A 15737-nucleotide genomic window follows, 5' to 3' on the forward strand; every position below is an offset into this window, starting at 1 on the left:
ATTATCGGGGCGTGCATGGTATGTTGTTTTGCCTCGATTACTCAGGTCAGGTTTTTTTTTACGGGAAGGAATACCCGTTGACCCAAACAACCTGAGCTTCCTATCCACCTTCAAACTCAACTCAACAAATGGCGAGCTAAACAACTACGCGGTAGGACAAGCATTTTTTTTCTCCTTCGCGGCGAACCTTTTGGATTACTTTTGTTTTTGAACTGAACTTTTGGACTGACGCAAAAGCGTTTGCGTAACTTTTGAACTGAACTGTGAACTGGTTCCGAGAAGGCAGAAGGACTGCATCTTGTAATTTTGTTTTGGGCATTATTTTTATTTTTTTCTATTGTGTCATCTGTCATTTATATTCGTGTGTCAATACATGTAATGCAGTCGAAAGCAAGATAACTAGTTGTCGTCATCTTTCATACCTCAGGCTCCTAGACGAACCATCTTCTGTTACACGGTTTATACTTTTAAAGCCGCCTAGCCCATGCAAGCGTTACACATGCGTATTAGGACAGAGAGGGGCGGGGGTCTTAAACGGTGGCAGTTGTTGTGACACTAAGCCAAAAAAGGTTATCCAGGGTAAATCACACCTAACCTTTTCCGGCTTAGTGTAAACGGGGCCTAAGATTATCCAGAGTAAATCCCACCTAACCTTATCCTTGTCCACACACACACAATGGTCGTTTAAGACACGCCCCCCCTCCGTCCGCCGGCGCAACGCGACCTAATACGAGTGCGTGGAAAATGCGCACGTCATAGTCACCTCCAATGTTGCTTTGTGTGCAAGTTCTTAAATGTAACTTATCTGAACAATATCCAGTGTTGTGATATTTCAATGAACTGGAATTGAGTGTGCTGTGGGGCCCTAATTTAGTGAATCACACCTGAGCCATCATAAATTAATCAAATCTTTAATGGACATGTGAAAGTAAACAATGTGATAAAGAACATGTTACATCAATCAATCTCGAGATCTAGATATCTGGTCAGGACACTCCTCATTCTTTTGCCTTCACCTTCATTGTCCATTCGTTTTTGGTGACTTTATGTACTCTGGACCTAGACGTTGAGTCCGCGACATACATGGCGGACAATAACTGATACAGTCTGCTTTGCCAGTGTCACGGCGAGGGTCGGCTTACAGAGGTTCGTTCTCCCGGAATGCAAGACTGACGCCTCCGGACAAAGGCGTGAAGGTAAGATTAGATTTATTTAATAGAAAAGACCCAACTACCAAAATACAAGCAGTCCGCAGCATACAGCAAACAACAAAAAGGCAAGCGTGCCTAACAAACATAAAGCTTAGTCTTAGCATAGGCTATGGCATGGAACAAAAACTTACTGTTATGATCCGCTGCCCGGATCATAGTTTGTTTATGTTTTCGAGTCACATGTGTTTTCAGCACCTTGAGTTTTGTTTGTTTCAGTTGCCATGACGGCAGATTGTACACACCTGCCTCTGGTTAGTGTTCGGGACGCGCACCTGTTGCCTGGGCGCTAATCAGAGGGCTATTTAGTCTTTGCCCTGGCCTCACTCAGTCTGGCTTCCTAGTTTGTTTTACACAACTGATGACGACGTTTATTTCTTGTTATTTAGCTGCTAGTTTTCATGCTAGGCTATTTTGGCTTGCTAGCTCCCACGCTAGTCTTTTTGTTTTTGCCTTTTGTGCTATGTGCATGTCTTTTGTTTGTTCCCCGTATGATTTATATTTTAAATAAATCATTTTCCTACCTACAAGCTGTGTCCGAAGCCGTCTGCATCCTTGGGAAAACAACACCCGCATCATAATGCGACCAGTTCGTTACAGTAGGAAGCCAGCAGATTAGAATTCTCCCGCGGCGGCCATTGAGGAGATGGACGAAGGTACGTGGATGGTGTTGCGAGCGGAGACTCTTCGCTATTCCCCCTCGGAGCGCCAGGACCTGATATGGGGTCCTAACGGAAAGCTGGTCCCAATTCACTCCGTTTGGCCCGAGGACATCGCCACACCCCCGCAGTCAGCGAAGACGGAAGCCGCCCAAGAGGTCTTCACTTCGCTGCCAGGACGCGCCACTCCCTCAGACTCCTCCTCTGGTACACAGCAAGCTACATGCAGCCCAAGCTTTCCCTCCTCAGACGTTTGGCAACCCAATCGACCACTTCGCCAAACATTTCTGCGATTGGGCTGTCAGTCACATGGACAGCGGCAACAATGACGTCATTTCATTGGCGCCCACTTCTGATGACGTCATTGAGCAATAATTTTTTTTTCCATCTTCTAATTATTTCAGTCAGCCACTTCCAAATGACTTTTATTCTAAGATAAAACATTATCAGGACATTTTTGTTAAATGTAACTCTAGTCAGTCACTTTCTGATTTTCAAGCTCCACCTCCAGTGACTTTGATTCCACCCCCAGTGACTATTGCTTCGCCCACTGCACATATTTTTTCCTCCTGTGCTCCCACCCAATCTCAAGTGGGGGGTGAGAATAGACAGTTTGGACAATTTAAAGAGGAGGAGTATACCCTCCTCCTTACCTCCCTCCACCCACCCTTGAAGACGGTTCCAAACCGCAAGGAGCGCGTCTGGTATCCGCGTCTTGAGGGTGGGGGCTAGTGCTGGGAGCTGTGATAGTGGGGTGGCACAACTGCGCTCAGCCAAGCCGCAACCCCCGGCATGGCCACCGCCACCAGTCTTTTGGTGTGCTAAGCTGCAACCTCCTGCCCGGCCACCGCCACCAGTTTTTCGGCGTGCTAAGCCGCAACCTCCTGCCCGGCCACCGCCACCAGTCCTTCAGCGTGCTAAGCCGCAACCTCCTGCCCGGCCGCCCCCACCAGTTTTTCGGCCTGCTAAGCCACAACCACCAGCTAGGCCACCTCTAGCTGCACCTCGGCTAGCATCTGCACCTGTTCCTGCACCTCGGCTGACACGCCAAGCTTCGTCTCCTGTACCTGCACCACGCCAAGCTCCACCACGTCAAGCTCCACCACGCCAAGTTTCACGGCAGGTTCCTGTACCGGCACCTCGGCTGGTTCTCACACCAGCACCGGCTCCTCGACTGGTTCTCGCACCAGCTCCAAGACTGGTTCCCGCACCAGCACCGGCTCCAAGACTGGTTCCCACACCAGCACCGGCTCCAAGACCAGCCCCTGTCCCTGCTCCGAGGATAGCACGAGTCGCGGCTCCAAGGCTAGCACCAGAACCTGCACCAGCTGCCGCGACGACGCCTCTTCCTGCTTCCACGGCGACAACGTATCATCCTGCTTCTACGGCGTCGTCGTCTCTGCGACCTCGAGCTGTCCGGCTGCGCAAGCGGAAATCAGGGGCCCGCATGCAGCTCTCGAGGTCAGCGAATGGACGCCAGTGGCGCAAACGGCAGCGACACCCAAGACGTTGTCGGAGAACTCTCCGGCTGATGAACTTTTGGCGCCACTTGCGACCACCTTCTCGGCGGCCACGAATGTGGCCTTTACGTGGTCGCCCGCCTCGCCTGCAGCAGCGGCGTTCCATTCGCCGCCGCCACCTAACTCTTCCCCGGTGGATTCGGGGACACGTGGCCTGGCGACCCACCACCAAATCCTCCCTCCGCCCTCCCTTGACTCTTGAACTATTTCTTGTTTTTTGGGTTCTAGTTTTATTTTGTGTCAAGGGACATCTGGAATCTGTCCTGTAAGAGGTTAGTAGTTTGTTTATGTTTTCAAGTCACATGTGTTTTCAGCACCTTGAGTTTTGTTTGTTTCAGTTGCCATGACGGCAGATTGTACACACCTGCCTTTGGTTAGTGTTTGGGACGGGCACCTGTTGCCCGGGTGCTAATCAGAGGGCTATTTAGTCTTTGCCCTGGCCTCACTCGGTCTGGCTTCCTAGTTTGTTTTACACAACTGATGACGACGTTTATTTCTTGTTATTTAGCTGCTAGTTTTCATGCTAGGCTATTTTGGCTTGCTAGCTCCCACGCTAGTCTTTTTGTTTTTGCCTTTTGTGCTATGTGCATGTCTTTTGTTTGTTCCCCGTATGATTTATATTTTAAATAAATCATTTTCCTACCTGCAAGCTGTGTCTGAAGCCGTCTGCATCCTTGGGAGAACAACACCCGCATAACTATGCGACCAGGTCGTTACACTTACTTGGCAAAGGTGTGACGCAATCAATGAAGCCAGGGCGACTGACAACTTAAATAATGCCTCTGATTAGTGCTCGGGAAGGAGGTGAGCGGGCGAGCACTAATCAGAGACAGGTGAACACAAAGAGTGACCATGGCAACCAAAATAAACTCACAGGTGCCCAACCAAGAACTAAAGCAGTCCAAAACTAACAAAAAATAACTAAACAAACATGATCCGAACCACGGATCATGACAGCCAGTCCAAATGCATTCAATGTTCATTCCGTAGTCTTCCCTTGATGGCCAGGTAATACAAAGCACACACTACCTTTTGTTATTCCATCCACGGGAGCTCGCAGTCTCGTTTTCTCTCTTTCGACAAATGGTAAGTAGAATCCCAGCTGACCTGGACATTCGAAAGTTCTCTTGCTGTCTGAGAAGTGTTATATCCGAAATAGCTGCGTTTTCTTCTCTTGAGGTATTCATGTGTGATTCCCACAAGCGTCTGTACAGACGGAAGTAGAAACACGGGCACGTCTGGGTGACTCGCCTCCATATTTCCAGTAGTTAGCTCCGAGTTACAAAACCGCTTTGTTATGAAGCTGGCTCTCCAAACTCAGTTTGTAAATGATCGATGAGTCCATACATTCAAGAATTAGACGGCGCACTTACCAGTGTAAAAAAATTATCCAAGGAGGGGAACCTTAAACAATGAATTAGTGTGGCCGAAACGGGGCTTAGGCTAAATAATTATTCGTTTTAAGAGTCTATCCGGCTTAGTGTAGACATAGCCTGAGGCAACAAAAGGCCAGCGGAATGTAAGCAGAACGTACAAACATATTTACAAGTAGGGATGTCCGGATCCGGGTTTTATCTGCCAGTTCCGATACAATGATCCATGAGTGAGATCGGCCGCCACCAATAATTAATTTTACATTTTTCAATTTGTTTATGGTTATTGCTATTGGTAGTTTGCGATATCAAACAATCAATCAATGGTAAATGGGTTATACTTGTGTAGCGCTTTTCTACCTTCAAGGTACTCAAAGCGCTTTGACACTATTTCCACATTCACCCATTCACACACACACATTCACACACTGATGGCGGGAGCTGCCATGCAAGGCCCTAACCATGACCAATCAGGAGCAAGGGTGACGTGTCTTGCCCACGGACACAACGGACGTGACGAGGTTGGTAGAAAGTGGGGATTGAACCAGGAACCCTCAGGTTGCTGGCACGGCCACTCTCCCAACTGCGCCACGCCGTCCCCAATCAATCAATCAATCAATCAATCAAAGTTTACTTATATAGCCCTTAAACACGAATGCCTCAAAGGGCAAAACACCACAACGACATCCTCAGCTCAGATCCCACATCAGGGCAAGGAAAAACTCGACCCCATGGGACAACGAGAAACCTTGGAAGAGACCGCAAATGTGAAGAAATGCAGTTTATTTGCCGTAATGGAGGTGATTATTTCATAATTAAGAGGAGGGGCTCCACACCTTATATGGAGACACATAATTAGCTGCTAGCTGCTTGTCAGCTGGGGAACTAAAAATTAATGTCAGCTAGAGAGGATCAGCGTTTGTGATTGGAAATAAAATGCATTTATGGGCAATGGCGATCACATACTTTTTCACGGAAAATCGGCCGATACATGGACTCATCCCTACTCACAAGACATTACTTCAGGGTAATTGATGTATAAAAAACATACATGTTTAGTTTACATTGTCTTGATATCCCAATTAATGAATGAATTAGGATATCCTCATTGCGCAGCTGTCTGTGTGCACGTGTTTGCATTAGAGCTTACTGAGACATCCCTCAAAAATGAGGCTTTATCACTGCTTGTATGTATTCTTATACTTTAGATACTGCTTACCGTATTTTCCGGACCATAGGGCGCACCAGGTTATAAGGCGCTCTGCCGATGAATGGTCTATTTTTGATATTTTTGTACATACAGTATAAGGCGCACCGGATTATAGGGCACATTAAAGAGTCATATATATATATATTTTTTCTAAATTGAAAACATGTGCTTGTGGTCTACATAACATGTAATGGTGGTTCTTTGGTCAAAATGTTGCATAGATAATGTGTTACAGATCATCTTCAAGCCGCTTTCTGACAGTCGCTTCCAGATGCGCCGTTTTGTGGGCGGTCTTATTTACGTGGCTCACCTTCGGCAGCGTTTTCTCCCCGTCATCTTTGGTGTAGCGTGCAAGGACGGGAGTGGAAGAAGTGTCAAAAGATGGAGCTAACTGTTTTAATGACATTCAGACTTTACTTAAATCAATAACGAATCAGCATCCCCTCATCCGGAAACAACAACACCGTAAATGTGTCCTGTGAAAAACCGTCCGACCACCCAAGTTCCTTGGGAGAATAATGTAAACTCACTACACCGGTATGTTTTAGCGTTTTCATGGCGAGTTTACAAACAGATATAAGAACTTCACACTACTTTATATTAGAAATGGCAACAGCGGAGGATAAATGTCCCATAACAAGAAGATAGAGAAAAAGACGAAGCTTTTCGCGCAATTTTTCAGGATTTCTGCTGGACATTTTGGGAAACGGTCGAAGTCGTGTCCTCCGGACCAAAGAGGACAAGAACCATCCGGATTGTTATAGGCACAAAGTTCAAAAGCCAGCATCTGTGATGGTATGGGGGTGTATTAGTGCCCAAGGCATGAGTAACTTACACATCTGTGAAGGCACCATTAATGTTGAAAGGTACATACAGATTTTGTATATATCATAACATATACACACAACATATGTATAACATATGTTGCTTGGATGGCAACATATGTTGCCATCCAAGCAACGTTATCATAGACGCCCCTGCTTATTTCAGCAAGACAATGCTGTTACAACAGCATGGCTTCATAGTAAAAGAGTGCGGGTACTATTGAAAATATGTGGCGCATTATGAAGCATAAAATATGACTGTTGAACAACTTAAGCTGTACATCAAGCAAGAATGGGAAAGAATTCCACCCGAAAAGCTTCAAAAATTGGTCTCCTCAGTTCCAAAACGTTTACTGAGTGTTGTTAAAAGGAAAGGCCATGTAACACAGTGGTAAAAATGCCCCTGTGCCAACTTTTTTGCAATGTGTTGCTGCCATTAAGTTAATGATTATTTGCCAAAAAAATAAGTCTCTCAGTTCGAACATTAAATATCTTGTCTTTTTGCAGTCTATTCAATTGAATATAAGTTGAAAAGGATTTACAAATCATTGTATTCTGTTTTTATTTACGAATTACACAACTTGCCAACTTCACTGGTTTTGGGTTTTGTACTTTTGATACAACATATCAGTTATGGATTGCAACAAATTGTTCATGTTCTGTAAAAAAACCAAGTATATTCAGATTGTTTGGGTTGAAATAAGCTATGAGAATAAATGTTACCAAAATGAGTAGCTCTCGGCCATTTTCATTTTGTCAAAGTAGCTCTAACAAGAAAAAAGGTTGGGGCACCCCTGAGTTGGGGTAACCAATTAAGGTTTCCAAATGGGGTTAGGGTTTCTAATTAGAAATTGAAGTTAGGGTTTCCAGGCTGGATTGTTACACAAATCCTTGTTTTGGATGTCGGTAAATGTTGCGTTTTTTTTCAATGATGCGTTTGTACCGTAATGGGATGTGCTATATTTGATGATATCCCACTTATCACAAGTAGGTTGGCATGCAGCGGTACCTCGAGCCCTGCAGGGTCAGATTAAAGCGACGCACCCTCCAGGCTACCATGCACTAAATATGGATTTAGCGAGATTTATGAAAACCGACCTCCTGAAAAGTTCCTTGGGACTTCTGTTAACTGTTGCCCTCATAGATTTCCCTTAATGCTTTGCACTGACACTGACTGACTGCATCTTGTTGCACTGATGAAAAGCCAGAGCAATCCTGCACCTATACTCTGTTGCATGTTATGTCATTTTCTTATGTCGGTTTTTATTCTATTGGTATTGGTAAGTCTCTATTTTGTGTGTTGTTATCTGTAATGGATAAAGGTAGACTCATGGGTGAGAGATAGTGTTTCATGTTAGGTTTAAGGGTTCAGGTAGGATTAGGGTTTCAAATTAGGGTTTTAACCCATTGAGCCTGAAATACTCTGATACCGATCAGAGTATTTCGGCTCAGGCTACATTTCTATGTTGACAATCATTAATATCACCACTACACAGTATTGACTTTCTGCAGTCTCAGTGTACCACATATTTTAAAGTACCATTGACTACATTGAGATTTAAGTACCCATTCAAGATTTGTGTTAAAATGATGTCGGTTTTAGAGTGTATGAAGTGTTTTAAGAGCGTAAGAGGTGTGTGTGAAAGATGTGTGGATTGTGTGGAAGAGTTATAAAAAATGTTAAATGCATGTAATATTGATATAAATCATAAAACAAATAGCGTCCCTACTTTGCGGAATTCACCTAGCATGACTGGAACACATTTTAGGAAAATTCAAACCACAATAATTTTTATGGGCGAATGTTTAAAAGAAGTGAACCCTCGGACAAAATTTGCACAAAAAATTCAACAACCTTTGCACCATACTTGCCAACCCTCCCGATTTTCCCGGAAGACTCTCGAATTTCCCCTCCCTAAAATCTCCCGCGGCAACCATTCTCCCGAATTTCTCCCGATTTCCACCCGGACAACAATATTGGGGGCGTGCCTTAAAGGCACTGCCTTTAGCGTCCTCTCTCACCTGAAAAGGAGACTATTATATATGTCTCCGTTATCCATAGGTTTATCTATAACCCATAAAGTAGGCAGGCACGGAGCTATTTCTCAGCGTGTGTTTATTCCAGCCGGCACGTTAATACACTGACACACAACATCCGGATTCCCATCATGCATTGCTTCAAAACTACGGCAAGTAGTAATGTCCAAAACCATAACAGAGACGAAGCAGAAGAATGAAGAAGAGACATGGCGACAACGAGTAAGAAGAAGAAGTACGCTTCAAAGTTCCAAAATGATTGGAAAAAATAATTTTAGTTCATCCAGGACAGGGAAGGGGTATGCTGCCTGCACATTTTGTAGATCAGACTTTTATGTGTGTGTATATGTGTAAATAAATGAAGACTGAAATTCAAGTATCTATTTTATTATATATATATATTTGCAATTGAGCCGTCGACCCCCAGTCAGAACGACTCCAAAACCAACAAAGCATGTAACTGTCGAAAGAAACCTGATTGCCCCCTCAACGGGGGGTGCTTACAAACATCAGTTGTCTACCAATCTAAGGTAATACGCAAGGACATTAACACATCCGACACATATGTAGGATTAACCGAGGGTGAATTCAAAACCAGATGGAACAACCACAAGGCTTCTTTCAGGAACAAAAACCTGCGAAATACCACAGAACTCAGCAAACACATTTGGGACCTCAAAGACAATAATGTTGAATATTCAATAACATGGCAAATTCTTGCATCCAGCACACCTTACAATAGTGGTAATAAAAGATGCAACCTATGCTTGAAAGAGAAACTGTTTATTATTTACCGTCCAGACCTGTCATCCCTCAACAAGCGCAGCGAAATTGTAACAACATGCCGCCATAGACGGAAACACCTCCTAGGTAACACATGAGCCAATCACCACGCCCCTAGGCCAGCCTGTACCCACCCACTCTGTGCCCTATATACACCATGGTATGCGAATGCTCCCATTAAAATCTCCTGACGATTGAGGGTACCCCCCCTCATGAAACAGGCCCGTAGAGATGAAATAGTCTTGTGATTTTTTTTCCCCACACATACATACATATATATATATATATATATATATATATATATACACATATATATACACACACACACATCCATCCATCCATCCATATATATATATATATATATAAAACAAATACTTGAATTTCAGTGAATTCTAGATATAAATACTGTATACTCCTCTCCCCTTAATCTCCCCTACCCCAATCTCCCGAATTCGGAGGTTTCAAGGTTGGCAAGTATGCTTTGCAGCAGGCACAAGACATTAAAACAACGTTGAGAACTTGTTTGAATTAGGTCGTGACGTTGAGCAACTCAAACCTAACATTGGAAAAACATGCTTTTTGACGACGTTTAATCAATGTCGGGTTCTGATGTTGATTTGACCATTGAATTTTGGTCATTTTCCAACCAATATTTTACAAATACAATGTTGTAAGAACATGCTTTTTGACAAAGTTTATTCAATGCCAGTTTGTGACGTTGATTTCACCATTGAAATTTGGTCTTTTCCCAACCAACAACATGGATCCAACATCAGACACCATCATTGTCTCAATTTACAAATACAACTACTTTGCAACGTTGTTTTAGAAGTCAGTTTTCTTTCTTTTCTTTCTTTCTTTTAGTTTATTTCGAACATGAACACACTTACAGCATAATACATCACACAATTTCATATAATTTCTGTTAACATCATGTCCGAAAAGGAGTAGGAAGAAGCAAAGCTTATTTAATCCTACCCCTTTCCTACTTCAGAGCGTTTACAAATACATCCATTCATTTACTGACTTTTTCATAGTAAAATGACATCCGTGAATGAGCAATACAACAGTTTTGTATAATGTAATTAGTTAAGTCAGTCATTATAAACATACTGAGATGAAGAATATCTTATTTTTAATAAGGTTGAAAGTATTTCTCATAGTTCTTCTTCTTTGTACTTTGTAAGCACTATTAATTTGAACAGCCTCTTAAACTGGATCATATCAGTACAATGTTTAACGTCTTTACTTAACCCATTCCATAATTTAATTCTACATACTGATATGCTAAAGGTCCTAAGTGTTGTACGTGCATACAAATGTTTTAAATTACAATTTCCTCTAAGATTATATTTCTCCTCTTTAGTTGAGAAGAATTGTTGTACATTATTTGGTAGCAGGTTATAGCAGTGACGTGCGGTGAGTTTAATGGCTGGTGAGGCACTGACTTCATCACAGTCAGATTTACAAACATATGAACCCTAAAGAGTATCTTATTCACCATTTGATTGGCAGCAGTTAACGGGTTATGTTTAAAAGCTCATACCAGCATTCTTTCCTGCTTGGCACTCAGCATCAAGGGTTGGAATTGGGGGTTAAATCACCAAAAATGATTCCCGGGCGCGGCGCCGCTGCTGCCCACTGCTCCCCTCACCTCCCAGGGGGTGATCATTGGTACTTTAACTTAACTTTAACTTTACACATACAAACTGTAGCACACAAAAAAGCACATTTAATTAAAAAAACCCGTTATTATGGTCTTACCTTTACTTATAAATGAAGTCCATGCGCTGCTCCTTTTTTGAACAAAAGCATTGATAACTTGTTTATAGAAGTCTTCCTTATCTTTCTTCAGTTTTAAAAGTCTCTGTCTCGATGGAGATCTTCCTTTAAGTATTACCTCCTGCTTCGATTGAAAGTCCAGTTTAGAAAACTGTTTTATTTTAGATATGTAATCCTCCATGTTAGTAGTCCAGGCAAAAGGAAAAAATAAACGATCGCAGCTAACTGTTGCTGCTTGTTGTCACTTCTTCTGCAGCCGAGTAGTCGCAAGAATGATCTCTGGGATCACTAGCGCCCTCTACCAGCAGGAGGTGGGATTACTGCAAGCCTTACACAGTGCGTCTTCGCAGCCGTTTTAGATTGCTCAGCACAAGAAATACGTTACACACATACAGTTGTTGACAAAATACACTGTACATTATATACCTCAGCTGACTAAACTATGGAAATGTATAATATAATTCATACAGCAATACGGTCTCACTGCACAGCAGGCCAGCAGTTAGCCGACTCATTGCGCAATCCATGGCGAGGCTCAACTGGCTGGTGACTCACCACAAGTCTCTTCTCAGTATTTGAACGGCAAATGTGAAAATTCAGCAATTTTGAATAAAAATAATCTAAAACTGGTGAAGTTTAATGGAAAATAACTTTATAGTATAATCACTGGATACATATAACAATTTATTTTTTTTGCTTTTTACATTTTTTTTCTTTCCATGATGACACGTGAGGCCCCGCCTCACCTGCCTCCCCTGACTGCACATCACTGGGTTATAGTTTGCTTTGTACATAATTTTAGCTGTTTGCAATTTTACAATATCATCGAACTTTAATATTTTTGACTCAATAAATAAAGGGTTTGTATGTTCTCTATATCCAACATTATGTATCAGTCTAATTGATCTTTTTTGTAACACGGTTAACGAATGTAGTGCACATTTGTAGTTATTTCCCCACATTTCTGCACAACAACTCGGATATGGTAACACTAGCGAGCAGTAGAGAATATGGAGTGAATTTTGGCCCAGGACGTATTTTGCTTTATTCATTATTGAAATGTTTTTTGCCACTTTATGTTGTATATTTTGTATATGAGATTTCCAGTTCATTTTATCATCTATTAATACTCCCAAAAATCTGGTTTCTTTACCCTTTCAATGTCTACTCCGTCTATTTGTGTATGATGCTCTTTTCTACTGTTACCAAATAGCATTTTTTCAGTTTTACTGAGATTCAATGATAGTCTGTTTTTGTCAAACCATTTTTTTAATTTGTTAATTTCTTCGGTTATTATTTGTATTATCTTCTGTGTGTTCTCTCCTGAACAGAAAGCAGTTGTGTTGTCTGCAAATAAAACTAACTTTAAGTCCTTTGTAACTTTACAAATGTCGTTTTAAAAAACATATATGTACAATCAACGTTGCCTGTGCCTGCTGGGTTAGCCTACACCTTGATGCAGACATTAGTTACCCTGAATGGTGAAAGTATTATTCCTCTCACTGGACATGACGCCAAAACAGTGTCAAAATAACTGTTTTATTTTCAATCTTGTCTTTGCGGTTTTCTGTTTGCAACTTTGTTTCATTTGAACGAAGCGCCAGTTGTTATGTTAGTCCATTGTTTTGCGCAGCACTAACAGGATTTTTGACCAGAAACAATACCAGTAACTTGTATGTGATAGACCCATAAAGGAGGCATGGAACAGTGTAGCAAAGGAGGTAGCAGGGCCATCCAGTAACCTGAGGGTTCCTGGTTGAAATCCCACTTCCTCCATCCCTGTCAGTGCAAGACACTTCACCCACATTGCACACACAGATGACACGCAACCTAGGTTTATAAGTTTGGGTTTAGAAATAAGGTTTACAATTGGGGTTATGGTTTCCAAGTATAGTTATCTCCAATTTGGGTTTCAAATTAGGGTTGGTAGTTAAATTTGGGGGTAGGTTTCCAATTTACAGTAAGGAAGGGATTCATATGTCCCCATTCCTGGGTGGATTTCGCATGAGATGAAAAAGGGGGTTGTTCATTTTGCAATGCAGTCTGCTAAAAATGATGGAAAGTGCCACTTTAAAAACAACTGACGCTGTGGTTGATATTGGAATTACTACAAAACATATTTTAAAATATTCAACACTGCCATCTGGTAGCTAAAGTGGATCGTGCACTCTCCCCAAATTGTCACGTTTCATGTATCAGGTAAACCGCAACAAATGGGGCCAAATGAATCCCCTTGTTTTTAGGGTAAGGTATCAAGTTAGATTTCAGGTGTCTCTTTGGGGTTAGTGCCGGGTTTTCTCTATGACATTTGTACATTTTGTGTAAAACTGTGTGGTTTCTTGATTAAAATGGTGTTTGGCGAACAAATAAAAGATTTTGGCAGTCAGGGTTTGAAATTAAGGGTTTTTTAATTACTGTTCCAGTTTTGGGTCAGGGATTCAAAGTAGGGTTTTGGTTTCAAGATAGTGTTAGTGATTTGACTCCGGGCTTGGTTAGAACATTTGTTTATGGGCACTGTAAGGGCCAGTATTAATTAAAAAAAAAAAATATATATATATATTAATATTAACATTAGACATATTACTATTATAGTGCATATATAAATTATATTTCAATATATAATAATAATAATAATAATATTAATAATAATAATAAAAATAATTACCTCCAGGTAATGTGTTTGCCAGAGTTTGTGTTTTAGTTAGTTGGTTAGCAACACAGATCAAAATGTTATGGTTGGATTTTGATGAAACTTTCAAGAAAAGTCAGAAATCGGAAAAGGAATAAGTGATTTGATTTTCCAATCATTTCTAGGACGTTAACTTACATTTATGTTACAAGGCTCAACTTCTCTGACTGTGTACTGTATGCTAGCGGCCTGGCCTCCGCCCACAGATACAAAGAGAGTGGGTGACTAACAAGAGGGTTCACCCTGTTTATTTCATTGCGCTATAGAAGACACGCGCCCAGACGCTGACACTGACGCAAAGAGTGAACCCTCTTGCAGCCTGTTTGGCAGAGACGGACGAACAAAACAAACACGCACATATTTGACCATTTCATTTATCGCCAGGAGCTTATGTATTCACATTTTGTTGGTCCGTCAGCAACGTAGCTCAAAAAGTTACGGCACATTTTGAATAACCCTTCAGTAAATGTCAGAAATAGGAAAAGGAACACAAAGTTCGCTTAAGGGGTTGATCCAGCCGGATTCAAGATGAAAGGTATCTTTAAAGTTAAAGTTAAAGTACCACTGATAGTCACACATAAGGCTGAAACGACGTGTCGATGTAGTCCACGTCATCGATTACGTAGTTGACGCCGTTTTTGTGCGTCGACGCGTCGCATACCGTATTTCCTTGAATAGCCGCCCGGGCGCTAATTAATTTAAATCCTTTTCTCACTCCTGCTTACCAAAAGGCATGGGGTAAATTTAGGCCTGCGCTTATAAATTTGAGTGATGTAAGAATACCATCATGAAAAGCACATTTAATAAAAAAAAAAACGTTATTATGGTCTTACCTTTACTTATGAGTCCATGCACAGCTGCTTCTGATCAAAAGCATCGATAACTTGTTTAAAGAAGTCTTCCTTATCTTTCTTCAGTTTTAAAAGTCTCTCTGTCTCGATGGAGATCTTTTTTTAAGTATTACCTCCTGCTTTGATTGAAAGTCCAGTTTAGAAAACTGTTTTATTTTAGATATGTAACCCTCCATGTTAAAAGTGCAAGCAAATGATCACTGCTCACTCTTATGGCTTGTTGTCTTCTTCTGCAGCACCGGTCTTCTGCAGTACCGGTAGTCGCAAGAAGGATCACTAGCGCCCTCTACCACCAGGAGGCGGGAGTCATTTAATGACTCATATTTGACACACGCAGCTACGGTATATTAATAAAACATAGCTGCTTACTGTTCTTTTTAGCATATTCAATAGCTTGGACCTTAAATCCTACTAAATAACTCTTGATCTTCTTCCCTTTATGCTATTTCAAATTATTGAAATCAGCCTCCTCCATTTTGAAAATGATGACAGTTGAAGTGTCACTCGTGACGTGACGAGTTTGACCCGGCGGAAGTTCTAGACATATGCTAATTATTTTGCGAAACGAGTTTGACCCGGCGAAAATTCCAGACATGCGCTAATAAAATTAATATTTTGCGAAACGAGTTTGATCCGGCGTTAATTCGAGGCATGCGAATACTATATACCCGGCGCCAATTCAAGGAAATATGCACTTTTTTGTATTGGATATTTATCTTTATTTTTGCACATTTTAAAGCAAAATAAGCAATACTTTTACTTTTGAAATGCTTATACTATTGCAGAATATTAAGATTTGCA

General features: G+C 41.7%; 1 long non-coding RNA gene across 2 annotated transcripts in view; it reads right to left on the reverse strand.

Annotated features, from left to right (window-relative positions):
- Window positions 1–15139, reverse strand: part of LOC133621649 (uncharacterized) — a 111990-nt gene extending 96851 nt beyond the window's left edge. For both annotated transcript variants that reach the window (XR_009817682.1, XR_009817681.1), the window contains exon 1: window positions 14919–15139. This is a non-coding gene — a long non-coding RNA (uncharacterized lncRNA). The remainder of the gene's footprint in view (window positions 1–14918) is intronic.
- Window positions 15140–15737: the final 598 nt, after the last annotated feature.

This window comes from Nerophis lumbriciformis, linkage group LG25 (genome assembly GCF_033978685.3).
Source record: "Nerophis lumbriciformis linkage group LG25, RoL_Nlum_v2.1, whole genome shotgun sequence".
Lineage (NCBI taxonomy): Eukaryota > Metazoa > Chordata > Actinopteri > Syngnathiformes > Syngnathidae > Nerophis > Nerophis lumbriciformis.